At 44.0% G+C, this 27,063-nt stretch overlaps 1 protein-coding gene across 2 annotated transcripts in view; it reads left to right on the top strand.

Annotated features, from left to right (window-relative positions):
* Positions 1-27,063, top strand: part of PAX5 (paired box 5) — a 752,119-nt gene that overhangs the window by 277,095 nt on the left and 447,961 nt on the right. The gene's annotated exons all lie outside the window — the stretch shown is intronic.

Here is a 27,063-nt window from a genome sequence, read left to right as displayed (position 1 = left end):
GGGTACTGTTGCGGTCTCCACCGCTTCCCCCCATCCGCTCTGCACTGTGCTCACCTCCAGTGGTGGAAACGCCGCTCCCGCGGTTCCGCTGGGCCTTCAGGGCGTCCGCCATTACCGGCTCATCTCCCTGCCGCCACGCGCGCGCGTGAGGACGCGCACTATGGACGCACAGCTGCCGGAAGTCTGACCCCGCCCGGGTTAACGACGCCACGCCCCGAGCCTGATTTAACTGGCGTTCGCTTACCTTCTCATTGCCTTGCAACGAGGGTCGCTACTGGTTAGTAGTTCTTAGTTGCGCTTCTCCTGTTCCACGTTCCGGACTACCTCAGCTTGTTCCTGACTCCACTTCTGCCTGCTGCCTGCCATTGACCTCAGTTTGTTCCTGACTCCGCTTCTGCCTGCCGCCAGCCATTGACTTCAGCCTGTTCCTGACTCTGCTTCTGATCGCCACCGGCCACCGACCATTGCTTGTTCCTGATTCCGCTTCTGCGGGCTACCAGCCTAACTTGGGTTTGTCTCCGTTCCTACTCACAGCCCGATCCAGTTCTTCAGCACGCTTCAGACTCCATTCTGGCTCACAGCCTGCTTCAGGCCACAGCACGCTAGAGACTCTGTCTGTTCTATACTCGTTCCCGCTTACGCCAGGCCCAACCAGCCCACTGATTACTGGACTACTGAGACCCACTCTTTGCCCAGGCCTTCTTTCACTATAGAGACTTACACTGTGCTCCTAAGTCCCAAGGTTCTAGGACCCTACGGGCTCCTCCTGGGGGGTTCCTGGTTCCCGGGTGAAGACCTTTGCCTGTGGCTCCGCCTCCCGACCTACCCTGCCTTGGGGTAGTTCGGCTCAAGGGTTCACCCTGGACTGCAGCTTCCCAGACTGCAACACATTACCCACAGAAAGAGAGGCCTGCAGATCTTTAGAGGTTAATCTGGGATTCTTTGTGACTTGGGATGATTTTCTGGTTTGCTCTTGGGGTGATCTTGGCAGGACGCCTGTTCCTGAGTAGAGTCACTATAGTCTTCAACATTTTCTATTTGTAAACTGTCTGACAGTGGATGGATAAGCCCCAAAACCTTAGACATGGTCTTGTAACCCATTCCAGATGGATGATCATCAGCTGCATCAACTGATGATTTTCATAGTTCTCACTAACGTCTATGATGAAGACCAAACCTCATGGACCTTTATATAGGAGAGGATGCCCAAACTCTGCAGGATGGTTTATTTGTTACCCAATTATTTAAGCATCTGATTCTAATTAGCCACTTAACTGTGCTAAAGAAACTAAGGGTTCACTTATTGTTTTGTGCAGACTGATTCTGAAATGGATTTATTGTTCCTACTTTGTGCATTGTGTCTAAAAAAAACTTGGGATTTGTTTAAGTTACATCATTTTTATTACAAAAGACTAGTTTCAGTTAGACATGGCAAGAACTTGTACATTTCATGATTATACTTTGGGGTTCACAAACATTTTGTCAGCACTGTAGCTGGGAATGTCTTGTAGGTCATGTATTCATCATGTTGAACACATTGGTGTGGCATGTGGTTGCTGAGGTACAATCTGGATAGACTACAGGTACCTGGGAGGATAGATGTTTGGGCAAACAGCCATGCCAGTGTTGGTGACTGTTTGGATTATTGCAGTGCTTTGCGGACAGACATGGGAGGAGAGCTGGGTGGTATGTACTAAATGGGAAATCTTACATGCTTATCTATCCAGGAGGGTGGAGTACAAAGGAGGAAGATGACAAAAACTGTCTTGTATAAGGAACAATATCCTATAGGGAGTCATGTTCTATGGCTGGAAGCTGACATACATCATGTGGACAAGAATAACTGGATGGGCCAGGTGATCTTTTTCTGTATAAATAGTGTCTGTATAAATAGTATTTACAGAAAAAGTAACAGCAAGGTAATGAATGGCTGAATAATCCCCCTTCTCCCACCCCTGCTCACATGGCAAACATATATGTGACTGACAGCTACTACCACAAGCATGTATAATGGAAGGTATACTAACAATCACAGTATCAATGTGCAATAACTCAACCAGACTTAAATGCATGAAGTAAACGCAGCAGTTATGCTGTCTTGTGAGCATTCGATGCAAACTGCATGTGAATTTACATTACAGGTAGACACATATATACAGTCGTGAAGGCATTCAAAAATAAAGGCAAATCTGTATTTGCTACCTTGCTGAACATGATGCACCAGAGCTGCCTCCAACTTTAAATTTCTCAGGGTCCTTACAGTATACTTATAATGAGGTTTAGTCAGCAAGGACAATATTACTTCCCTTTTCTTGATAGTGATCCCTTTTTTTTCTGCACTTGAGCATACTGGTAGCTTTCTCCGCTGCTTTATTTTACTGGCATCTGTCAAGTCATCAGAGATCATTACAACTAGTTTTCTTTCCTACATATCTATTTAGTATTTATCAGTTCTTTCTCTTCTAATTGATAATTGATTTATGGGATTTTTCTTCCCTATATTCATGATTGTATACTTTTTTCCCACTGAAATATGGCTTTCAATCCCTTGACACATTATTTGTTTTTTTCAAGCCACCTTTCATTTTTTCCACCCTTCTCAGGGTGGTCATTCTAATCGATTTTTGTGTTGTCTGCATATTTTTCTAAGTTCTTCCACAGTATCACTAATAAAAATGTTGAAAAGAATAGTACCAGCACAAAATACTAGGAGTAGTCTAGTGGTTAGTGCTAGAGGGCTGTAAATGAGGAGACTAGGGTTCAAGTCCCACTGTTGCTCCATGTGACCTTGGGCAAGTCACTTTACCCTCCATTGCCTCAGATACAAATGTAGATTATAAGTCCTCTGGGGACAGGGAAATACCTACAGTACCTGATCATAATCTGCTTTGAAGTGCTTGTGAATTACAGACAGCATAAATTTAAAAAAATCTATTGTATTTATTAAAAGAAATATTGCAGGAGGAGTAAGGAAGCAAAATAAATACTTTTGCAGCTCAGAAAGTAGGTACAAGCAATCCTAGGTTTCTCAGGGACTGGGGATTCTGCTCTGAAGCTTTGCCTGTCATAACAAAGCAAAATACCAGTCGTTTATTTCCTCTTTTATTACTATTTTATATCTTTCTTTGCTATCCACCCATTACATCCTGAATGCCTTTTTATGGTAATTGTAACTCCCTATACGTGCTGACATTATACAGTCTTGAGTGCATGCCTGCCCCAGTGATGGGTTTTTGCATGTCACCTGACACATGGACAAGAGTTTGGCCTTCTAGAGTTTTCCACCATGCTCACATGCTGAAAAAAGTGCGAAAATTGGAATATAAAAATCTAAATAAAATAAATAAACATTATTCTGGTCATTTTATCTTCAACAGAATGAACTGTATGAACTTAAACATCTCTTAACCCAGTTTTGTTTATCGACATGTTTAGTCATTTAATTCTAGGTGGCTTGCAACAAAAAAATAACATAAGCAATAAATAAATACATAATACATCTAAACAATGAAAAACTAATAAATCCATCAGTCAAATAATAACATCTTTAAAAAAAACCAACATAAAATCAATGAAATAAACATTGAAAAAAATAGCAATTAGCAATCAAATTCAAGAATTGACATTCCTAATCCATCAAAGCAGGATGTCAGAAAATTGTACTACTTCCAACCATAAAATCAGATAAGAATCATAATTCTACTTAAATGATTTTATCTGAAATCTTTCCAAAAACTCAAATATTCACAAATCTACCTTATCTCTTTTGGCACTGAATTCCAAAGAGTCAGCCTATAGCACAAGAAGACCTTATTTTTTGTAAGCAAAGAAGTGTGAAATACTCACAAACTGAGGGCTACTCTTCAGAGGTTTATAAACCACAACCAATAATTTAAAATTAAAAACCACAGGAAGCCAATTGAGTTTCTCAAGTACCAAATAATATGATCACAGGCCCATCAAGATGCATGCAGCGGTATTTTGTACCAGTTGAAACCTACTTAATTGTTTCTTATGCAGACTCCTATATAGAGCATTACAATAGTCTAAAGACATTCTTACCAGGGCATGTATGACAGCTGCCAAGTGTTCCCTTGAAAAATATGGCCTAAGATTCAAGGCAAGTGCAGCAGGAAAACATGTGTTTGGTTTTAAAATTCATTTCGTGGGGATCCTAATTCATTTCTTTAGTTTCAAAACTAAGGGGGTCATTCTCTAACGCTAGCTCGGGGCAGAGTCGGGGGCAGAGTTGGCCCCGGAAGAGGAGGAGTCAGGGCGGCACCAGGGCCCATGCTGCGGACACATCACTGGTGGCAAAAGGTAAGATTCCTTATCGCCACCAGTTTCACGCCAAATAACTACACCTTTTATGATGTAGTTTTTCGGCACGAAAGCTGGCAGTGATCGCACCGCGGAGATGCGAATGCTGCTGGCTATCGCAGGACCGCCCCCTGCTTCGCCCCCCCCCGCCCCCCATTACCGCCGGATTCTCTAAGGTCTGCGACCTTAGAGAATCCAGGCTTAAATGTTTGTTTGGCTCAGATCGCCAAACTGCTGGTAAGTATCTGTGATAGCTACAAAATTTATGCTGATGATTTACAATTTTTCATTCATCTATGTGCTACTTGGAATGAGTCTATGAAACAGCTACACATCTGCCTGTCTTTTATTAGGCAATGGTTACACCAAAGCAAATTAACTATGAACATGTCCAAAACAGAATTTTTGGTGATTAAACGATCACATTCTTTTAAACGTTATCCCCCCATATCCTTTGGAAATTCTTCATTCAGCATTTCAGACTCCAATAAAGTCCAGGAATATTGATTGATTACCATCTTTCTTTCAAACCTCAGATTAAATCTGTTAAATCTAGTTTCTTTAAGCTTTGAGTTGTTGCTGGTTTAAAACATTTATTATTTGCTTCTGATTTTTGTCCCCGGGCCAACATATTGTTCAAAGTGTAGCAACGGTCACATCAACTGCATCATCTCAGCGGGGGTTGCTTGACGTGCCGTCTATTAGATCTGCTCGCTTGTCATCTACAAGAGAGTTGGCCTTTTCTGTGCAGCATCTTCCCTGTGGAATTCTCTGCCGGTTGACTTAAGGCTAAATCTCTGTAGTAAATCATTTAGAACTGGACTTAAGGCTTTTCTTTTGCAGCAGGCCTTCTGGTATCATTGAGCAGCTGATTATATTTCCATCTTAATCTATGATGTTAATGCCAGACGTTGTAGCATGTCTCTTGATTAGAGTGTGCATTTATGTAATGTTTGTTTATTTTAGGTTTTTATGTATTTGTATTATTATATTTTATCTATGTTTTATTGTATATCGCTTCGGCCATTAGTGTGAAGAGATTAATACATTTTATTAAATGAAATGGAAAATAATGTTTTTTCATTTGATTTGTTTTTGTTTGCCATTAAAGTCAATGTGGGAAGCATTACAGTTAATTTTCAGCCTATATTGAGCTCCAGAATGGGGGCGGGTTAATCAATCAACCTTAAAAAGTGTTGGAAGAAATCAACAGAAAGGGGAAAGAACTCCAAGGTACCTAGAAAGACAGAGGAAACTGTAAAGTGATACCAAAAGGGGCATGAATAGCCTATAACTCTGTAAAGGGGCAAAGGGGTACCAGCATTGGCATGATTTCACCTAGTCACTGTAAGAAGTGCAAAGAAGCAGAAAAAGTGGGAAGAACATGCCAAAGCTCCAAAAGAGGGCATCAGCATTAGTGCCATAAACACATGATGGCATCAAAAGTGGCATTAGTATCGTAAGGCAGCATAGAGGGGGAACAAAGCAGAAAAGGTGGCAGAAAACCTCCAAGGCCAGCACTGATGAAAGGGCCAAGCAGCACAAAGAGTGGCTTCAAGGCTCCAAATTGCCAAGAGAGGTGCAAAGCAGCCCCTCCCTCCAGACTGGCAAGCTGTTAACTATGGGGTATGACAGCAAGGCACAATGCCAAAGGAATCTCCAAGGTGTAAGATCTGGGCATAGAAGCAAGGCTGAATAGTACAAAGATCTCCAAGGTGCAGGGTGGAATTTAGATTTTGTTGTAGAATGGGTTTGCCAAATATAAAGGTTATTATCACACTTACTACATATAATTGGTTTCTCTAATGATTGTGAGGTAGTTTTCCAGGAAATTAGTGAGGTCTGCATTATCTAGAGACTATTTCCCACATCATTGAGCTGAACTCAGCCTGTTACTTAAGGGATTTTTGGGTAAAAAATCCACCCCAGTATAATCAATTATTCTCAACGGTTGGAAGAACCAGGCTGAGAGAGTTGGAGGAAAGGAAGACCTATGGAATGAACAGATGCTGCCGGCCCTGTAGTGAAATCTGTATCTGCCTTTTATTGACTTTTTTCAAATGTTTGTTCTGGGGACAAAACACCATAGTATAACAAACCAAGAAGAGATCAAATGTGGGATGAAGACCCTGAGACTCTAAAAGAGGTTAACTCTTATCAGCAACAGTGCCATGAACCTTTTATGGCATCTTAAGTGGCAAACTTGTACCAAAAGTAGCATTAGCATCCTAGGTCAACATGAAGGAGGAACAAAGCAGAAAAGGAGACATTAAAAGCTCCAAGGCAAGCATTGATAAAAGGGCCAAGCAGCACAAAGAGTCGCTTCAAGGTTCCAGAGCACCATGAAAGGTGCACAGTAGCTTCCCTAGACTGGCAACTGTTATGGTTATGGGTGTTTGGGTGGATCCTTGGACACTGTGGCTGCTGACTACACCCATGGGGGCAGTCCTGTGAGGGACCACAGTGTCAGGCTAAACTCCGGACAGACAAACACAGATTGAATCTTTTATTAAACAGTATATGAATCCACCAGAGGTGGCAGTAGTGAGTAGTGGTTGTAGAGCCTGGCTGGGTGCATCTCTCACAGGACACTGGAACAGCTGATCCTCTGTAGGCAGTGCTGTAGTGGAAAAGAGACTGAGAGTTATGAGCACATAGTAGAATTAGCATTCAGAGTCCCAAGTAGAATAGGAGAGCTCCGAGACAGGGAGAGCAGGCCCTTGAGGAGCAAGTACCTGATCCCTTAGAGCAGAGAGGCTCAGTAGCGTTGTACTCACTAGCAGTAGCAGAGATTCCACTAGATGAGAGGTCTGGCACCGGAGCAGAGGGCAGGCCCTCAAGGAGCGAGTACCTGATTCCGGCGAAGCAGTACTGTAGAGAGAGATGTTTTCTGTACTCATAGATGGTGACTGTAGTTAGTTCTTCCAAGTAGAAGGTAGAGGTTGCAGGCAGCGACACAGGGAACCTGGGCCCTCAAGGAGCGAGTACCAGTTTCCTAATAGCACCTGAAAGAAGCAGAGAGGCCCCCGAGGAGTGGGTACCCTGTAGTGACCTCAAAGGTAGTAAGAGTTCCAGTAGAGCTGGAGTGGCAGAGTAGCTTAGGAACGGAGAGCGAATCCCATCCGTATGAATCCTGTTGCTAACTCAATGAGCTAGCAAATGTAGTAGGCAGATATACCCTGGAGTCGTGACATCAGAACAGGGGACGCCCCTGAGGTTCAAGCCAATGTGGAAATAAAGATGAGGGTGGCATGCGCGCGTGTGCCCTAGAGGTACCTTGAAGGAGAATGGTGGGAGGCAGCACCATAGCCAGTCCGGGGACATCGGAGAGGTCCCGGACTGAGTGGCCCAAAGACTCCTAAGGTGTCTTTGACTGAGTGGCCCAAAGACTTCTAAGGTGCAGGGCAGAATCTAGATTTCCTTGTAGAATGGGTTTGCCAAATGTAAAGATTATTACCACATTTACTACATCAAATTGGTTTCTCTAATGATTGTGGGGTGGTTTTCCAGGAAAGTAGTGAAGGTTGCTTTATCTAGAGACCATTTCCCACATCATTGAGCAGCGTTCAGACTGTTACTTGTCCTGATTTTCTTGTTTTGCATGAAATCTCTGGTACTACGCTAAGTGTTATCACATTCAGAACAGTGAAATGGTTATGCTTGAGCATCTTTTGTCTTGTGCCAGTATTTTCTCCTTCAGAGTGAGGGCTTTTTTGAGCAAATACATCTTCCTATATCCTGTACTTAAACACTGTCAAGTTAGCACTTCTTCTTTTATTGGTTTTGCTTGAGTTCCCTGTTACTACTTTAACCTTTTATGCTATTCAGTTAGTAAATGGTTTCTTTTGAGCATCTTTTAGCTTGTACCAGCAGTTCTTCCACTGAATGAGACTTTTGTTGTAAAAACATTTGTTCATGCAGCTGGAGCAAAAATGTACTTATCTTGAAAAAAATCCGGGAGAAAATTAATAATCCATCGGAGCACAAGTATAGATTTTCTCAATTATATAAATGTATCTTTCACTTGACACTGCAATGTTTCAGAGAAGATTTCTTTCTTCAGGAGTGTTTGCAAAACACTAAATTTCCCATATGGAAATCCCAATATAGATCTGCTGCAATGGCCTACTAGGAATATTGCAGAGAGACAGGAAGCAGCAGGTCCCTTATGCTGACACTAGGAATATGGTGGAGTCACATCTGGCAGCAGGTCCCTTATGCTGGAACTAGAGTTTTCTCCAACATCCACTGTTCAAGGGAAACCCTTGCTCGGTGGTTTTGTGCGGTGGCTATATTTAAGGACAACCACTATGTAATTGCCCCTCTTAATAGCCCCGTATTTTACTCTTTATTATAAACTCTTCATGTCTATTTTTTATTAGTATTTTAATTTTTATCCTTTTTAATTATTTCACTTCAAGTTAAATAATTTAACTTGATTTTATTTGTTTAAGAAACAACTTAAAACTGTGAACCCGGCGCGGACACAGTAGATTGTTCTCCCGCAGTCCCTGAAGCAGGCAACGTCTTGCCGAAACATAGCCAATGTCAGGCAGGCGGATCCGAACCCATAAGGAGAAATAAGGGCGGGATCCTAGATAAGTACATGATATAAGAAAAAATTGTTGGTTGGGTCGGATAAGCAGCCAGGGAGAAGTGAAATAATAAAAAAGGATAAAAATTAAAATACTAATAAAAAATTGACATGAAGAGTTTATAATAAAGAGTAAAATACGGGGCTATTAAGAGGGGCAATTACAGTGTTTGTCCTTAAATATAGCTGCCGCACAAAACCACTGAGCAAGGGTTTCTCTTGAACAGTGGATGCTGGAGAATATTTTCACAAAGGGAAAGAGGTTGGTTGGTGAATAGGGAACTAGAGTTTTGGCAGAGAGACATGAAGCAGAAGTCCCCTATGCTGGCACCAGGAGTATGGCAGGCAAGAAGAGAAGTAAAAACAATAAGAGCTCTGGGGTAGTATGTGAGGGTCATGGCAGGTGTTGGTGGCAAGCGCAATACCAACAAAGCCTTCAAGATGTTCTTAATCATTTTGCCACTCACAAAAGAATTCTGGAAACCCAGGCAAAAGGAAGATTGTATTTTAGAAATACCAGCATTTCCATTAACTGTGGTGCCAACCTGGAGTGATGAGGGCTCACAATGTCTCCTGTAATAGAAAAGACACATTCACTGGGAACATTGGTTGGCGGTCAACATAGATTCTGCTATGCCACTTTGGCTATGTCTGGCTAGACTGAGGTCTTATATGGCTAATATGCAAGTCACTTATATGGCTAATATGCATGTCACTGACCTTTGTCCAGAGCTCTCCTTTGCTTGGGAGGGCTGAAATCCCTTCCAGGCAGCTGCTTTTGCTCTAAACTGTGCCAGGATAGATGTTTCTTTGTAGGCAATGTGGCTATGGCATGTTGCAGTGGGGGAAGATGTGTTGCTGTCTGGGTACTTCTGCTGCTTGTACTACTCTCTGATGTGGCTACTATTCCCTCTTGTACTACACCTCTACTCTGCCCATGCCTCTGGCACGCTTCCTAACATACCAACCGTTCCAGCATCTGTTTCATTTGTATCAGACACTCTGACTCCAGGGCAACATTCTCTTTCACCCGGGGATCAAGCAGAATAGCAAGCTTGTTTTCTGTCAGAGGTATCAGCCTCTCCTGTACTTGATGCTGCAAGCAGTCCACAAACTGCAACACCTCTGCTTTCATTTGGATTTCCTGCTAGTAACCCTCTATCTTTTCAATCATACAATTTTCAATTGGGATCACATTAGCCAACGAGGCACCTCTAGAACTCATGTTCTCTGTGGCATCCTTGAAGGGCTTTATGATATCTACCAGCTACCATATTACTGTGCAGTCATGATGCTACAAAGGGGCAATTTATACCTATCCCTATATCCTGAGAAAGAATATGAATGGGTGTCTGCTGCTCCTCTAATGTCTCCAGCATCAGGTATGTTGGGTTCCAATGAGTGTCTATATCTATAATGAGTCACTTGAGAGGCATTCTGATTTCCTCTAATTTCTCTCAGAGAAGCTGCCCTGCCTTTACACTTCTGTGGAAGTTACCCACAATTTTCCAGCACTTATCTAAAAGATCTGCCAAGAATCCATTATGATAGCTCTTAGACCCCAGTTCCAGGGCATCCTTCACAACCAGATGCAGACTGTGTGCAAAACATCGGATTCCCTCTAAGCCCCCATTTTGTAATGCCTTTACATTATGAGTGCCATTATCTGTCACAAAGAAACCAGCATCTGAACTCCTAGCTCTCCTCTATAGCTGCCAACCCTCCAGCATCTGCCTTATGGATGATAGAATATTTGCAGAGGTATGGGAATCATCCATTGACTGAGTGTGTAGCAATGCCCACCTGCACCCTATTCCGCCATCCTTACTAGAACTGCTGCCTGCGCCTGATTCTGTCAGTTTCTACCAGTGTATAGTCAGAGAGAGATAGAAGTGCGTAGCATTCATGGAGGTCCAGATGTCAATGGTGAAATGCACACTACTCCCTTCTGCTTTAGCAGTGTCTGGATGCAACTACAGCACTTTGTACAGGCTGAGGATGAACGCCCTACTAAAAGTGGTCCTGGAGGGGACCTAATGGGAGAATAAGAGTGTCTAGCAGTGAATAATGACATAGACTTAATTGGCATCTCAGAGACGTGGTGGAAAGAGGATAACCAATGGGATAGTGCTATACCAGGGTACAAATTATATCGCAATGACAGAGAGGAGCATCTTGGAGACTGGGTGGCGCTTTATGTCCGAGATGGCATAGAGTCCAACAGGATAAAGATCCTACATGAAACTAAATGCACAATCGAGTCTTTATGGGTAGAAATCCCTTGTGTATTCGGGCAGAGTATAGTGATAGGAGTATACTACTGTCCACCTAGCCAAGATAATAAGACAGATAGTGAAATACTAAGAGAAATTAAGGAAGTTAACCAAATTGATAGTGTAGTAATAATGGGAGATTTCACTTACCCCAATATTGACTGGGTAAATGTAACATCAGGACAAGCTAGAGAGATAAAATTCCTGGATGGAATAAATGACAATGTTCTGGAGCAATTGGTTCTGGAACTGACGAGAAAGGGAGCAATTTTAGATCTAATTTTCAGTAGAGCACAGGATTTGGTGAGAGAGATAACAGTAGTGGGGCCACTTGGCAATAGTGATAATATGATCAAATTTGAATTAATGACTGGAAGGAGGACAGTAAGTAAATCCTTGGCTCTAGCACTAAACTTCCAAAAGGGAAACTTTGATAAAATGAAAAAAATAGTAAAAACAAATCTGAAATGTGCAACAGGCATGGGCATTGTTAAAAAATTAACAATATAGAAGCGCAGTCCATATGTATTCCTTGCATTAAGAAAGGTGGAAGGAAGGTCAAATGATTGCCAGCATGGCTAAAAAGAGAGGTGAAAGAGACTATTTTAGCCAAAAGATCTTCATTCAAAAATTGGAAGAAAGATCCATCAGAAGAAATTAGGATAATGCATAAGCATTGACAAGTTAGATGTAAGACATTGATAAGACAAGCTAAGAGAATTTGAAAAGAAGTTGGCCGTAGAGGCAAAAGCTCATAATACAAACTTTTAAAAATATATCTGAAGCAGAAAGCCTGAGAGGGAGTCAGTTACTTAGGGAAGATAAGGCCATCACGGAAAGATTAAACAAATTCTTTGCTTCGGTGTTTACTGAAGAGGATATTGAGGAGATAACTGTTCCAGAGATAGTTTTCAAGAGTGTTGATTCAGATGAACTGAACCTAGCTGGAAGAGACCCCGAATTCCTTCAGCCAGGATTGCCAGGGCTCTCACAGGAGAAAACCCAAAAAGGCAAAAACATCCAAAACTCTTAATCAAAAACAGAAACAGCACCCAGGTGGGCACTGATCCCTTCCCACTATGGTATTGGCCCAGACTAAGAAACCCAGAACCCAGGTGGGGCACAAATTCAGGAAAAAAACTCCTACTCTTTCTCTCTAATTCTTAACCAAAATGCCACACAGCCTACGTTTATAAGCAACAGGGGGCTGGCCATTCCAGCAATCTTAGGGGTGGATTTTCAAAGGGTTACGTGCATATATTACGTAACCCCGAAAACCCGCTCCTGCGTGCGCCGAGCCTATTTTGCATAGGCTCGGCGACGCGCGCAAGACCCGAGACGAGCTTATGTCCCGGGGCTTGAAAAAGGGGGGGGGGGGGGAATGGGCAGGGAGAGGCGGGGCCGGAGCCTCCAGGCACAGCAGCCATTTGCCACTGTGCCCGGAATCGCGGGCCGGCCGTTGGCCGGCGCGTGCAACCTACACCTGCCCAGAGGCAGGCGGAACTTAAAAGTTAAAGGTAAGGGGGGAGGGTTAGGTAGGGCTGGGGGGGGGCAGGTTAGGTAGGGGAAGGGAGGGGAAGGTAGGGGGGGTGGGGCGGAAGGAAAGTTTGGAGCGGCCTTGGAGGGAATGGAGGAAGGCTGCCCGGCTCGGCGCGCGCACGTTGCACAATTGTGCACCCCCTTGCGTGCACCGACCCTGGATTTTCTAACATGCGCGCGACTGCGCGCGCATGTTAGAAAATCGGGCGTAGATTTGTGTGCGCCGGGTTGCGCGCACAAATCTACGCCCGCGCACAATTCTTAAAATCTGGCCCTTAGTGTAGGAACTGTTCAGAAATGGAGAACCCCTCTCTCTACCACTTTCCCATCCTAGCTCACAGGGTTCAAGACTAGGTATTCGTCATGGTTAGATCTCATGGTAAAGGTTAATCTGGATGTCATCTGTACAGCTTAAGGAGTGCATCCCTGTCTTTCTCATCTTACTCCCTGAAAAGTTGTGTGTAAATATTAAATCAAAGGAGAAAAAGCACAGAGCCCTGTAAAACCTCACATTTTAGTTTAGATTGACTATTTCTTTAAACTTCCTTTCCATAATGTAATCAAAGCAGGTTAAATTAAAATAAGAAAAGTGCAAATGCTGCTGAGATCCAAAAACGTAACAAGAGAGTCTGATCCCCTTTCCAGACTTTTGCAAATCGTAGCTGTCAGTACAACCAATGAACTCTCAGTATAGTGCCCTGGGTGGAAGCCCAGGTGACAAAGATCCAGGTAATCTCTCTCCACAGTTTCACTGAGCTGTAATGCTGCTGCCCACTTGATTAACTTCCCTAAAAATTGGAAATAGGCCTGTAATTGCTAACTCATTGGGATCAACATTTCACATTTTTTTAAACACAGTTAAAAATAGTTTACTTAAGCTACTGTGTAAAAACTACTTCCTGAAAAGGATTTATAATACATCTAAGTAAATTAATCACTCACTCCCTACTCTCCAAGCTGGACATGGGTGTAGCAGATCCCATTTGGTTTAAATGACACCAGAATAGATTTAACCACATCCAGTAATGTATCGAATATGAGTGATCTACATGCCAAAAACTCTCTTGACGATGATTAATCAAAACCCCCTAGCCCAGGTCATCTGAAAAGAGCTGTGTATCAATGAATCAACAAAATGGTTCCAAATCAATTATAGCAGTGCATGGGACAAAGAACTGTTATATTCTTACATAATTAGAACATTGTTTAAACTAGCTGACGTGGCTAGTTGGGCACGAACTTGTTGAGGCTGTAGAGGCCTCAGACATTATACCCAGTTATGCAGCACATACTGATTGACAAGCTGTGTCTCCCAGCACATTTGCCATCATGTTCCCTGCTGCTAGGGAGAAAAATCAGTGTTAATCACCTTTCAATGATATATCCATGGACTGTGGGATATCTAATCAATGCTCACCTTTGGGAGGTAGTGGACGTCTGATCCAGGAGCCATGAAGGTTTAGGGAGAAAAGGACTAGGAAAATGAAAATGGAACTAAAAGGAGGACAGAGTTTTTACTACTGGACTTTTCTTTAAACCCCTTTCTGTACAAGGTTCTTGAATGCCACATTTGGTACACTCCATATGGTCTCTTCCTATGGTCTCTGCACGTGTTGCAAGCCTAACGAGCATCTAAAGTCTTACTTGTAAATGGTAAAACTATGTCTTCCAGTCGTTCCTTACAGAAAACCCTCTGGGATTCATAAGAAATGTTTCCCATTTTTATGTTTAAATCTGTTTATTGAGGCATTGCATAACAATTAGTTATCAACAGCTTGAGTTAGTATAGTTGTGGAACTGTTTTCAGCAAAGCTGTGGGGGTATTTAACTCCCTACAAGTGCTGCCAGCCCCAGAGAGTAAACCTTGGACTGGACAACCAGACTTCTGCTGAGAGATTGCCAGACACTGCATGCTCCTTCTGAATGCATACACAAACCCTCAGTTAGTTATTACTTTTATACTGGGAAGTTAGCTTTGCAATGCAAGTGTAAAAAGCATAGGTTGGTTCTGATTTTGATACTGGTGATATAGGCATTTCCCAAATCCAGAATGATTGTTAGCTGTTGCCTAACAAGTCTAAGCTATATTTCACATAACTGTCATTCATTATGAATTATAACATGTCACAATAAAAAAAAATCCATACTAGAAACCATAAAAGGTGTAATATACTGTAATTCTGTCTCTAGTGAAATATGGATTGTTTGATTGGCTGAGACACAAACAATCTTAGTTAAATATATATATGGTGTTATCTGCCTTCTATAGCCATGTTAATATTTATAAAATTCACTTTGAATTGTATCTATTTTCAGTGTGAAAAACAGCAAAATTATTTTCACTCAAGGCAATATCTAGTTCTGCAAATTGCTTTTCAAGATTTGGCTCCACCTGCAGACTTTTCACAAGTTAAATAAAGCCTTAGGATGATTTTTTTTTCCTGACATAATCTTGTCAGAAAGAAAAGTTGTTTTTTCTTCTTTACTTTTCTGATTTTTTTTTAATGTATTCATAAATTTCAAATAACACATATAAACAAATTACACTAGCACAGTTAAAGAGATAAGCATAAAATAAAGAAGAAGGGGAATCATAGCAATAAGGAGAAGAATTAGATCATATTTTGAAAAACATCAAGCATCATAAGATCATAAGAAATTGCCATATTGGGTCAGACTGAGGGTCCATCAAGCCCAGCATCCTGTTTCCAACAGTGGCTGGCCAATCCAGGATACAAGTACTTGGCAAGTACCCATACATTAAACAGATCCCATGCTACTGATGCCAGTAATCGCAGTGACTATTCCCTAAGTCAATTTGACTAATAGAAGTTTATGGACTTTTCTTTCAGGAACTTGTCCAAACCTATTTTAAACCCAGCATCAAATCTCAATTTAGGAAAAAGCTAGACGTATAACATAAGCCACCACTATCAAGACATCCTTTTCTTCAGGCATTGCTATTAACTAGCATTTCTAGCATCCAGAAAATGATTTAATTGTTTAGGGTAATAGAAAAGATATATATAATTTATTGTTCAAACTGCTTATTAAACTGAAATTGAACAACATATGTGACAAGTAGATGCTCTGACTGGTGCGCAAATATTATAAAATGCCAGCTCGGTGTGCGCAAAGGGGGGAGGATTTTCGCTGTTACGTGCGGGAACACATCGGGGCCTTCCCCAGTTCCCTCCCAGTCCGCTCCTTAATTGGGAACTTCCCAACCCCCTAGTCTGACCTCCCTTCCCCTATCCTGCCCTCCCTCTACCCCTATCCTAACCCCCCCCCAAATGTGTTGCCTTGTGCCTGCTTCGAGCAGGCGCAAGTTGTGCGCGCCGGCAGCCTGCCGGCATGCCCCCCCTCCCCCCCCCCGGACTGCCCCTTTCACCAACCCTCGGACTAACACATGTCCCAGGGGTTTACGTGCGTGGCCGGACCTTTGAAAATTGGCCCAGTGCGTGTAAGGCCCGGGTTTACGCGCATAAGTCTTTTAAAATCTACCCCATTGTGACCAAAAACCCATGTAACTGCAAATGTACAAGGACATGGCAAGATTCACAGAAACATATCATTAAGAAAAGATATATATAATTTAATCAAACTTTTAGAAGTATATTGGAGGAAAAATTCTCCTTTTAAATTATTCACCTCCTGATGCATGTGGAGGAATATTTTCTTCCTGTTGCTTACAAACAGCAGGGAATAATCAAATCCTCTGACCCATATGTAACCCTGTGATGTTTGAACCTGGACAGAAGTTCCAATTTCAAGCTTAGACCAGTCATTTCCAGATGGTTAGAAATACTGATGCAGGATTCCCTTCGGAGAGAGGAAACTCACCCAAAGATGAGATTGGTGCAATGTTCTCTCCACCTAGCTTGATGTTACCCAGGTAGAGAGTCCATCAAGCTAGGTGGAGAGAACATTGCACCAATCTCATCTTGAGTTTCCTCTCTCCGAAGGTCATCAAATCTTCACAAGAGACCACTGTTCTGTTTGTACATTTCACGTTGAATGTCAAAGTGGCCCCTAACCCCCTACACTAATACCTAAACCTCACCTCAAGTTACTAGATGGGCCTCCCAGAGGATATAAATACTTATCTAGGGAGAGGGCATTATGGCTACTCTCTCTCTCTCTCTCTCTTTCTCTGATGGCTATGGTGTTCCAGGAGTTATTTCTCTTCTTTTTCGGATTTGCATCGCACCATAGGATATGGTGCTATCGCAAGCATTAAACTCCTTAGTGCATTTTGATAAATGACCTCCTAAGCCTGATACTTTTGATGCAACTCCATTATTGCTCTCTGCTTTTAAAGTCTGGTAAACTGATAAGCACGGGGGTAACCTGCACAGTGCATCAGTTACTGGCATACGTTTGCTGGGCAGAGTGGGTGGATTATTTGGTCCTTTTTAATTTATTTATTTATTTGATGAGTTTTATATACCGTTATTCAGTAGAGCCATCATAATGTTTTACAAAGTGAACATTTTTTTAGCAGTTTTGAAACATTATAACAATGTGAGCATTTACAGAGATAAACACATCAAGTCCAGTAAGCATTATTAGGTTGGATGATGCGGGTAAGCATGTTTAGTTGGAGATTATAGCTGAGAGTTCATTTGAGAGTTGGTATGGTCAGATGAATGAGGGTCAGTGTAGAATTTGCGAAACAATAGAGTTTTTAGGTCTTTTTTGAATGTTTTTATGTTGAGCTGGGTTCTCAGGTCTTCAGGTAGTGTGTTCCAAAGTTTGGGGGAGGCGATGGAGAAGGCTCTCTCTCTTGTTGATGTTAGATGTGCATCTTTGATGGTGGGGATGTTTAAGTAATTTGAGTTATTGGAGCGTAAGTTTCTTGAGGGGTTTTGAGGAGTTATGTTAAGGGTGTTTAGACCTTGATGATCATTGTTTTCTGCCAGACGTTCTGTTTCTGTAACAATAAATTGAGAGCTGCACGTCCCTATTATGGGTCCTAAACTGCCTGCATAGTTTGCAACTATATGAGCTATTTGAAAATTGTACACTTATTTGTTTGCTAGGTATAAAACAGTCAAGCATTTAATAGATGCTTACAATAAAAAAGTATGTTTATTGAAAAAACATGGTAGCGATTAGATGGCTCAGTATACTGGCACAAGGATAGTTAGCCTTTCACTTATAGATTATAGGTCTAAAATGCAGCTCAGGTTGGTACTACCCTCTTGCTTATAGAGGCCTTTCCTTCAGAGCAGGGTTGACCCACAATTAGCTTGATGGTGTAGTTATTCGGCATGACGCCGGCAGCGATCGCACCGCAGAGGTGCGATCGCTGCCGGCTTGCGCAGGACCGCCCCCCCACCCACCGTTATCACCGGGATTCACTCAGCCTTGCGGCATTAGTGAATCCAGGCCATAAACATGGAATAACATAATGCGATAGTCTTTACACTGTTTGAAATTACAGTGTGATTGTCGCATATACCGAAGTACTAGAAAAAGAGCCCTTAAATATAACAATGAAAAAATGTCTCTGCATAGTGATTCTTCTTTGTCATTATTGTTCACCTTCCTATACAGTAAAACATTACGTAATATGAATGCCGAGGATCTGCATACAGTATAATTTACTGAATGACATGCTCTTATTTTATTTACTGGAAAGCTTAACCTTTGACTATATTTTCTTATACTGCTACTCTATATTTAAAGTGAAGAAAGTATTCAATGATGCATTCAACTTGTAGAGAAATGATATTCGATAATCAGTTGTGTTGCTTCTGATTTGACCTGAAATAAAAATTAGCTAAAATATGTAAGCATAAAATTCTCTACTATAACCCATCGAGTTAAAAATATACTTCCCTAAAATCAGTTGGCAAATTAACCAGTTCATCATGGATTGCAGGAACCATGGGTGATTGACCTGCACTTCTTTATAGGATTGATGTAATGAAAGGAGTGATGCCAAATACACTAGGGATGTGAATCGTTTTTCAACGATTAAAATTATCGTCCGATAATGTTTATATCGTCTTAAATCGTTATAGAACACGATACAATAGAAATTCTAACGATTTATCGTTAAAAATCGTTAAATCGTGTTAGTGCGCACTAACTCGAGTTAGTGCGCACTAACTCCCCGTTAGTGCGCACTAACTCGATTTAGTGCGCACTAACTGAAAATGATACAAATAAACACTTTCCAGGTCACTGAAGGTCAGTTAGGAATGAATATGTGTTCCTATTGGCTGGCTGCCCTCTTATCTATTGATGTTACCAAGGTTTCCACTGAGGTGATGGTTGGGGGGATGGGAAATGGAACTGGAAACTAACGAACACCAACAGAAAATGAAACAAAGTGTTCACACTTCCCAGGTCAGTAAAGGTCACTTAGGAATGAATATGTATGTATGTATTCCTATTGGCTGGCTGTGCTCTTATCTATTGATGTTACCAATATGGTTGGGGGGATGTGAAATGGAAACAGTTGGAAGCTTGACAAAAAAAGTAATGTAATGATCAGCACTCACGTGACTAGAACTTGTTTGTTTATTATTTTTGTTAGCAGGCACCTGAAATGCTAGTGCATGTTGAATTTGCCAATCACTGTGCATTTTAGAAAGGTGGTCCTGGCTGGAACTGTACACAGTTCAAATATATGTAATTGATTGTTGGTAAGTGTATTTTTTAAGTAGCCACACTGGCACCAGTATGTTTACTTTTCCTCCTACTTAACTCACTAGCTCAGCTTTGTAAGAAGGGCTTCTCTGCTTGTGTGTTGTTTTTGTTTGGTGTGAGGAGAGCAGAAACATCAGATCTTTATTCAATCTACTACAGTCATCTCTTACAGTGCCCTATCCCTATTAATACCAGGAGTGTTGTGATCTTCCTGCACACAGTGCCCTAACCCTGATACCAGTCTGAGACAGCTCCCTCCCTGCATTACTAGTGAGAGGCTGGCTTCACAGACAGGGGGGAGCTGCCTGACCCTCACTCCTGACTTCCCCCATGTCCCAGCTAGTGAATGGTGTGTGGGTGAGGGGGGGGGGGAGGATGGTGAAGTCTGAGACAGCTCCCTCCCTGCATTACTAGTGAGAGGCTGGATTCGCAGACAGGGGGGAGCTGCCTGACCCTCACTCCTGACTTCCCCCATGTCCCAGCTAGTGAATGGTGTGTGGGTGAGGGGGGGGGGGAGGATGGTGAAGTCTGAGACAGCTCCCTCCCTGCATTACTAGTGAGAGGCTGGCTTCACAGACAGGGGGGAGCTGCCTGACCCTCACTCCTGACTTCCCCCATGTCCCAGCTAGTGAATGGTGTGTGGGTGAGGGGGGGGGGAGGATGGTGAAGTCTGAGACAGCTCCCTCCCTGCATTACTAGTGAGAGGCTGGCTTCACAGACAGGGGGGAGCTGCCTGACCCTCACTCCTGACTTCCCCCATGTCCCAGCTAGTGAATGGTGTGTGGGTGAGGGGGGGGGGAGGATGGTGAAGTCTGAGACAGCTCCCTCCCTGCATTACTAGTGAGAGGCTGGCTTCACAGACAGGGGGGAGCTGCCTGACCCTCACTCCTGACTTCCCCCATGTCCCAGCTAGTGAATGGTGTGTGGGTGAGGGGGGGGGGGAGGATGGTGAAGTCTGAGACAGCTCCCTCCCTGCATTACTAGTGAGAGGCTGGCTTCACAGACAGGGGGGAGCTGCCTGTCCCTCACTCCTGACTTCCCCCATGTCCCAGCTAGTGAATGGTGTGTGGGTGAGGGGGGGGGGAGTGGATGGTGAAGTCTGAGACAGCTCCCTCCCTGCATTACTAGTGAGAGGCTGGCTTCACAGACAGGGGGGAGCTGCCTGACCCTCACTCCTGACTTCCCCCATGTCCCAGCTAGTGAATGGTGTGTGGGTAAGGGGGGGGGGGAGGATGGTGAAGTCTGAGACAGCTCCCTCCCTGCATTACTAGTGAGAGGCTGGCTTCACAGACAGGGGGGAGCTGCCTGACCCTCACTCCTCCGGGGTATTGTGATCTTCCTGCACACAGTGCCCTATCCCTGATACCAGGGGTGTTGTGATCTTCCTGCATGCAGTGCCCTATCCCTATTAATACCAGGAGTGTTGTGATCTTCCTGCATGCAGTGCCCTATCCCTATTAATACCAGGAGTGTTGTGATCTTCCTGCATGCAGTGCCCTATCCCTGATACCGGGATGTGTGCAAGAAGATCACAACACCCCCGGTATCAGGAATAGGGCACTGTGTGCAGGAAGATCACAACACCCCCAGTATCAGGAATAGGGCACTGTGTGCAGGAAGATCACAACACCCCTGGTATTAGGGATAGGGCACTGTGTGCAGGAAGATCACAACACTCCTGGTATTAATAGGGATAGGGCACTGTGTGCAGGAAGATCACAATACCCCTGGTATCAGGGTTAGGGCACAAGTTCTAGTCACATTGACTGATCACATTACTTGTTTTGTCAAGCTACCAACTGTTTCCATTTCCCATCCCCCATATACTGTCAGTAGGAAACTTGGTAACATGAATAAATAAGAGGGCAGCCAATAGGAATACATATTCATTCCTAAACTGACCTTAACTGACCTGAAAAGTGTCAAATTGTATCATTTTCAGTTAGTGCGCACTAACTCCCAGTTAGTGCGCACTAACTCCCGTTAGTGCGCACTAACTCGAGTTAGTGCGCACTAATCGGAAAAAACGATTTTTAACGATTTTTTAACTAAAAAATCGTGCCTAAGACGATTTTCTTGCCCTGCCACACGATTTCTATCGTTAAGACGATATGGAAAACGATTCACATCCCTAAAATACACAGGCTGTGGACATGTGAGCTGTTCAGACAACAGAAACCTTGCCATGTTATGCAGCTGCAAAAGTTTTCCATTTTCAAGAGTCTAATGTAACATTTTATTTTTCAGTTAACATGCATAGAGTCATTGTGTTTACTAGCAATGCAATTGCTGATGTACATTGTCTCAGTTCACTGTAAGCCCAGTGAAATAATAGTGCTTTATATTTCATGTTATTTCTATTGACCTGTAGCTGTGTTATAGGGTACACACAATGTTAAAGTTATTTTAATGCTGCTATTTATTTATTTATTGTATTTGTATACCGTCATTCTGTATACAGTCATAATGCTTTACACATGTCATAATCAAGAAACAGTTCAATAAATATGTAGTTGGGAGTAATTGAAGTAAGCCATATGTGTGTGTGATGAAGGATAGCACTCTGCAAAATAGTATGACTTTTCCCATGTTGAATGGATTGTATATTACAATGAACCATATTTTTGTTTGGGATGCAAATATTGCTCTTGCCTTCCATTTCACATAGAAGACTATGGACTGAATAGCTGGCTGTTCTCCTTAAATGACAGTTTCCTGTATTAATAAAGCATTAGCACCAATTAATTGTCTAAGACTTTAGTCAGTGGGATATCTTGAGCTGAAGGCAAAACTACCCAATGATGTTAGAGTAATTGCTTTAAATGCAGAGCTCTGTACCATGGTCTCTGTTGGCAAACCATAGGGGTAATTAATCAAACTGCGTTAAGACTTTACCACATGGTAAATGTGTTAATGCACAGATAATGCATATAATGTCAAAATTTCATGCATTATCTGCAACTCAAAAATCAGGCCCAACTCAAGTACTTAAATGAGCTGATTTGCATGCAAATCAGCTCATTGCTAGTTAAATTGTATGCAAATAAAATAACATGGCTTGCCTTAAAATTCACATTATTTGATCGGCCTTAAAGCCAGTTGGTCCCAGATCAGCCCAGTGGATTATCAAAATATGTGGTAGTCTATTGAGACCCACTCTCCCACATCTCTTACTGCAAGATTAGATAGCCTAAGGGGCGGATTTTCAGAGCCCTGCTTGCGTAAATCCGCCCAAAACCGGGCGGATTTACGCGAGCAGGGCCCTGCGTGCCGGGAAGTCTATTTTACATAGGCCTCCCGGCGCGCGCAGAGCCCCGGGACTCGCGTAAGTCCCGGGGTTCTCCGAGGGGGGCGTGTCGGGGGCGGGCCCGGTCGTCGCGGCGTTTCGGGGGCGTGTCGGCAGCGTTTTGGGGGCGGGTACGGGGGCGTGGCTACGGCCCGGGGCGATCCGGGGGCGTGGCCGCGCCCTCCGTACCCGCCCCCAGGTCGTGGCCCGTCACGCAGGAGGCCCGCTCGCGCGCGGGGATTTACGCCTCCCGGAGGGAGGCGTAAATCCCCCGACAAAGGTAAGGGGGGGGTTTAGACAAGGCCGGGCGGGTGGGTTAGGTAGGGGAAGGGAGGGGAAGGTGAGGGGAGGGCAAAGGAAAGTTCCCTCCGAGGCCGCTCCGATTTCGGAGCGGCCTCGGAGGGAACGGGGGTAGGCTGTGCGGCTCGGCGCGCGCCGGCTATACAAAATCCATAGCCTTGCGCGCGCCGATCCAGGTTTTTAGCAGATACGCGCGGCTCCGCGCGTATCTACTAAAATCCAGCGTACTTTTGTTTGCGCCTGGAGCGCAAATAAAAGTAGGCTATTCGCGCGCCTTTTAAAATCCGCCCCTAAGTGTACAAAAAAACATAGTTTAATGACTAAATTTTCAAAGGGATTACACATGGAAAATGATCATATTCACACATAAGTCGCCTGTATTCATGTACATGCTATTTTATAAACATCAAAATTATGCATTTATTTTTGGTTTTGTGCACACATTTACCAATACAAAAAAGGGGATATCTAGGGGTGTTCTGGGATAGGAATAGGAGGATTGCAGGGAAGTTGCTATTTTATAAGAAATATCTAACTTATTTGCACAATTTTATACCTGCTAATTAACTGGCGCAATGGTATTGTATGGAGCAGCAATTACTACCCTTAATGGAATGGTTAACTTGCAATGAGTAGCAGTTATTACCATTAACAGAAAGCATGGGGTAACCTGCATGGAGCAGCAGTTACTCCATGAGCAACTTGATGGTCAGACAGACCATTTGGGGTTCATATTCAGCCACTGTGAGGTTTGGCAAGTTAATCAGATACAGTTATCCGTATAACTTAGATTGGATATTCAGCAACGCGGCAGCACCGCTGAATATATCCGGCTATCTTGAAGTGGCACCTGCTGACCTAGCTAAATATTAGCTGTGCCACTTAGCCAGATAAGTAGGACTTATCCGGCTAAGTACTGTTTTGAATATCGGGCTCTTGGTGTTACATCTATGGAACCTTGGACTGAGGTGAAATTGACTCTACCTGCGGGAAAGGGCTATGCAGGTTCCCAGCAGGCGCACCCAGGCGTGGCAGAGACTGAAGTGAGGCTTCACCTATACCAGCCCACGATCCCCTCGTGTTGAGCCTTTAGGTGCCAAGGCTGGCAGGACTTAGGTAAGGGTCTCTGGGGATAGGCGAAATACCAGAATCCAGGGCCAGGCTAGGATCAAGGCAGGCAGCTAATAGTCGAGACAAAGGTCCAGGCAGAGGTCGGATGCAGTAGGCAGTCAGGCGAGATGAGGGATAAAGCAGCGGTCAATAACAGAGATCAGTCCGAGAGGCTTGGAGAGTGGAAGGTGGAGTGGGAACTGGGTCAGGAGGAGGAAGAATCAGCCTGGGCAGATGAAGGCAGGATCAGGCAGACAACACACACTACTAGGTAACTGGACCTGTTGCTGAAGTGAAGGAGGGTGCCTGAGCAGCCTTATGAAGGGGCACCGCAGGCCCTTTAAATGTTGTAATGTCAGCGCGCGTATGCGTGCTAGAGGAACTAGCAGCATCCTGCCATGCTGAAGCTGATGACGGTGTCCTGCTATGAAGACTCTGGGAGGAGGTGAGTGGCGTGGTTCTCAGGAAGCTCCTGCAAACCATGGATGTAACACTTATACTTGGTTTTTATCTGCTTTCATTACTATGTGACTATGGGGGTCATTCTCTAACGCTATCGCACGCGAAAAGGGATGTTTTACACGTGAAAAGTCCCTTTTTTCATGCATTAGCTAGCTCGCGGTGGAGTCGGGGAGGAGTTGGCCCTGGAAGAGGAGGAGTCGGGGCGGCGCCGGGGCCGATGCAGCGCAGACATCGCTGGTGGTGAAAGGTAAGATTCCTTATTGCCGCCAGTTTCGCACCGAATAACTACACCTTGTATGGTGTAGTTATTCGGCGCGGAAGCCGGCAGCGATCGCACCACGGAGGTGCGATCACTGTCAGCTATCGCAGGACCGCCCCCCGCTTCGCCCCCCGTTACCGCCGGTTTCTTTAAGGTCTGCGACTGTAGAGAATCCAGGCCTATGTTTGCAATTGATGGGACTGGGTGAACTGGTGGAGGTTCATGATGAAGTGCTAGAATGTCTGGATGAACTGGAGACAGACTGTGTGAACTGGCAGAGGTATCAGTGAACTGCTGATTTCAAATACGCGCACAAGACAGTATTTATGCATGCATACATTATGAAATACCTGGTTTTACACAGATATGTTCTATATTTTTATGCACCTAGATATGTGCGCATATGTTTATAAAACAGGTAGAGAAAGGAAGCTCTTTCATCGCAGTGGAAATACATGTGCGTCCTGAAACACATGCACGTACCTTTGGAGTATAAGTACCTGATATTTTATAAACTGCACAGCTTCTGCTACACAAATGATAAAATGCTAGGATAGATCTTTGTGTGCCTCTTATGTGTGCACATTCAGTAATGTGAATAGATTAGCACGTTATTCTCTAAGTGAGCTGGTGGTAGCCCCTCCAAGCTCTTCCCCTGGTCCCTCCCAGCTCCCTTCAGGTTCCTCTCTTACTCCGATCCACTTACTATTATCCCTGGTGGTGTAGTGGAGAAGGCTGCAGCATCCCCTTTGCATTGGAGGCCAGCGACTCCTTAAGCTTATAGCAATGCTGGGAATAGAAGAAGGGAGTAGGCTGGAGGGGATGATGAGCAGGGCACCTGCTCTAGGTGCACTCTTCAGATGCTGTGGTTGCAGGGGCAGCAACGGGAAACCAAATCAGCTCAAGGCCTGTGAACCAGCATGTGCTTCTAGGCCCTACAGTGGCCCAACCCCTTGCATGAGTTTCCTTGGTAACAGAAAGCCTGTGTCGTAGGAGGGGCAGGGCCACTGCATGGTCTAGAATTGTGTGCCAGCTCATAGGCCCTGCACGGATTTTGTTTTTCATTGCTGCCACTGCAGCCTAAAAATCTTTAGCAGGCCCCAGGTTTACTTGATCAGCCATGAGAAATGAGGAAGAACAAGGGAAAGAAAGAGATGCCGCAAGGGAGGATACCAGGGTTGGAGAAAATAGAGGAAATAAAAGAATGTTGGAGAGGGGTTTGAAGAAAGAGAGAGAGAAGAATGCTGCCTCGCAGAGGTGGAGGAGGAAGATGGAGAGAATACTAAGGAGCAGGGGGTGGAAAAGAGTGAGTGAGGGGAAGCTGCTGGGTAGGTGGGGGGGGGGGGGGGGGGGGGGGGAGGAGAGAGGGGAACAGGTGGAAGCTGCTGGGCAGGGGGCGGGAAGAGAAAAGAGGATGTTCTCTTGGAGCCACTTCCACCTTCATAAGATACAGCACTATACCAAAAATAAGATAGAAAAGGGTGATGCTGGGCAGGAGATGGAGAGTAAATGGGGGTTGAACCTGCACAGGGAGTGGAGGATGCTGATGGGAAGAGGTGAATAGTAAGGGGGGGAGCTGCTGGTGGGTAGAGTTGTGGCGCTAGAGATGGGGATGCCTCTGGGCAGGAGGTGGAGGGGTCTGACTGAGGAGTCCAATTCATGGCTTGCTACTGGAGAAGACTTAAAAATTTGCCATTACCTTGGACTATACAACAGGCAGATGGAGAGGGTCAATTAAATCCTTAAAACCTTCCTTCAACTGTACGTCAACAAAAGGCAGGATGACTGGGCCACCCTTCTGCCCTGGGTAGAATTCTCTCATAACAGTCATGCCAATTGTGCCACTGGCTCCTCTTCTTTTCAAGTGGCCTATGAGAAACGTCTCAAGGTACCTCTTCCTCTTCTGCACTTCGTGGTTTGCCCCACAGCCTGTCTAACTGCTGAAGAGCTTCAAAACCTCTGGATACAGACCAACCAAATGATATCTCATGCTGCCACCCAGGCCAAGAAGCACGTGGATGTTTGATGCCAATCAGCACCTAGTATGGCTAAGCAGTCAACATTTACACCTCCATGTCCCCTCACTCCACCTGGCACCTTGATTCATTAGGCCTTATCCCATCTTAGGGCAACTTGGGCTGGTGACTTACCAGTTAAAGCTTCCCTTGACACTGAGAATCCAAAATGTATGCCAAGTGTCACTCTTGAAACCTCTAATCCTTTCCTTGCCCTCCAGAAAACCTCTGACTTCCATGGCTGT

Source organism: Rhinatrema bivittatum, chromosome 1 (assembly GCF_901001135.1).
Source record: "Rhinatrema bivittatum chromosome 1, aRhiBiv1.1, whole genome shotgun sequence".
Lineage (NCBI taxonomy): Eukaryota > Metazoa > Chordata > Amphibia > Gymnophiona > Rhinatrematidae > Rhinatrema > Rhinatrema bivittatum.
This window is presented reverse-complemented; position numbering and strand designations above follow the sequence as displayed.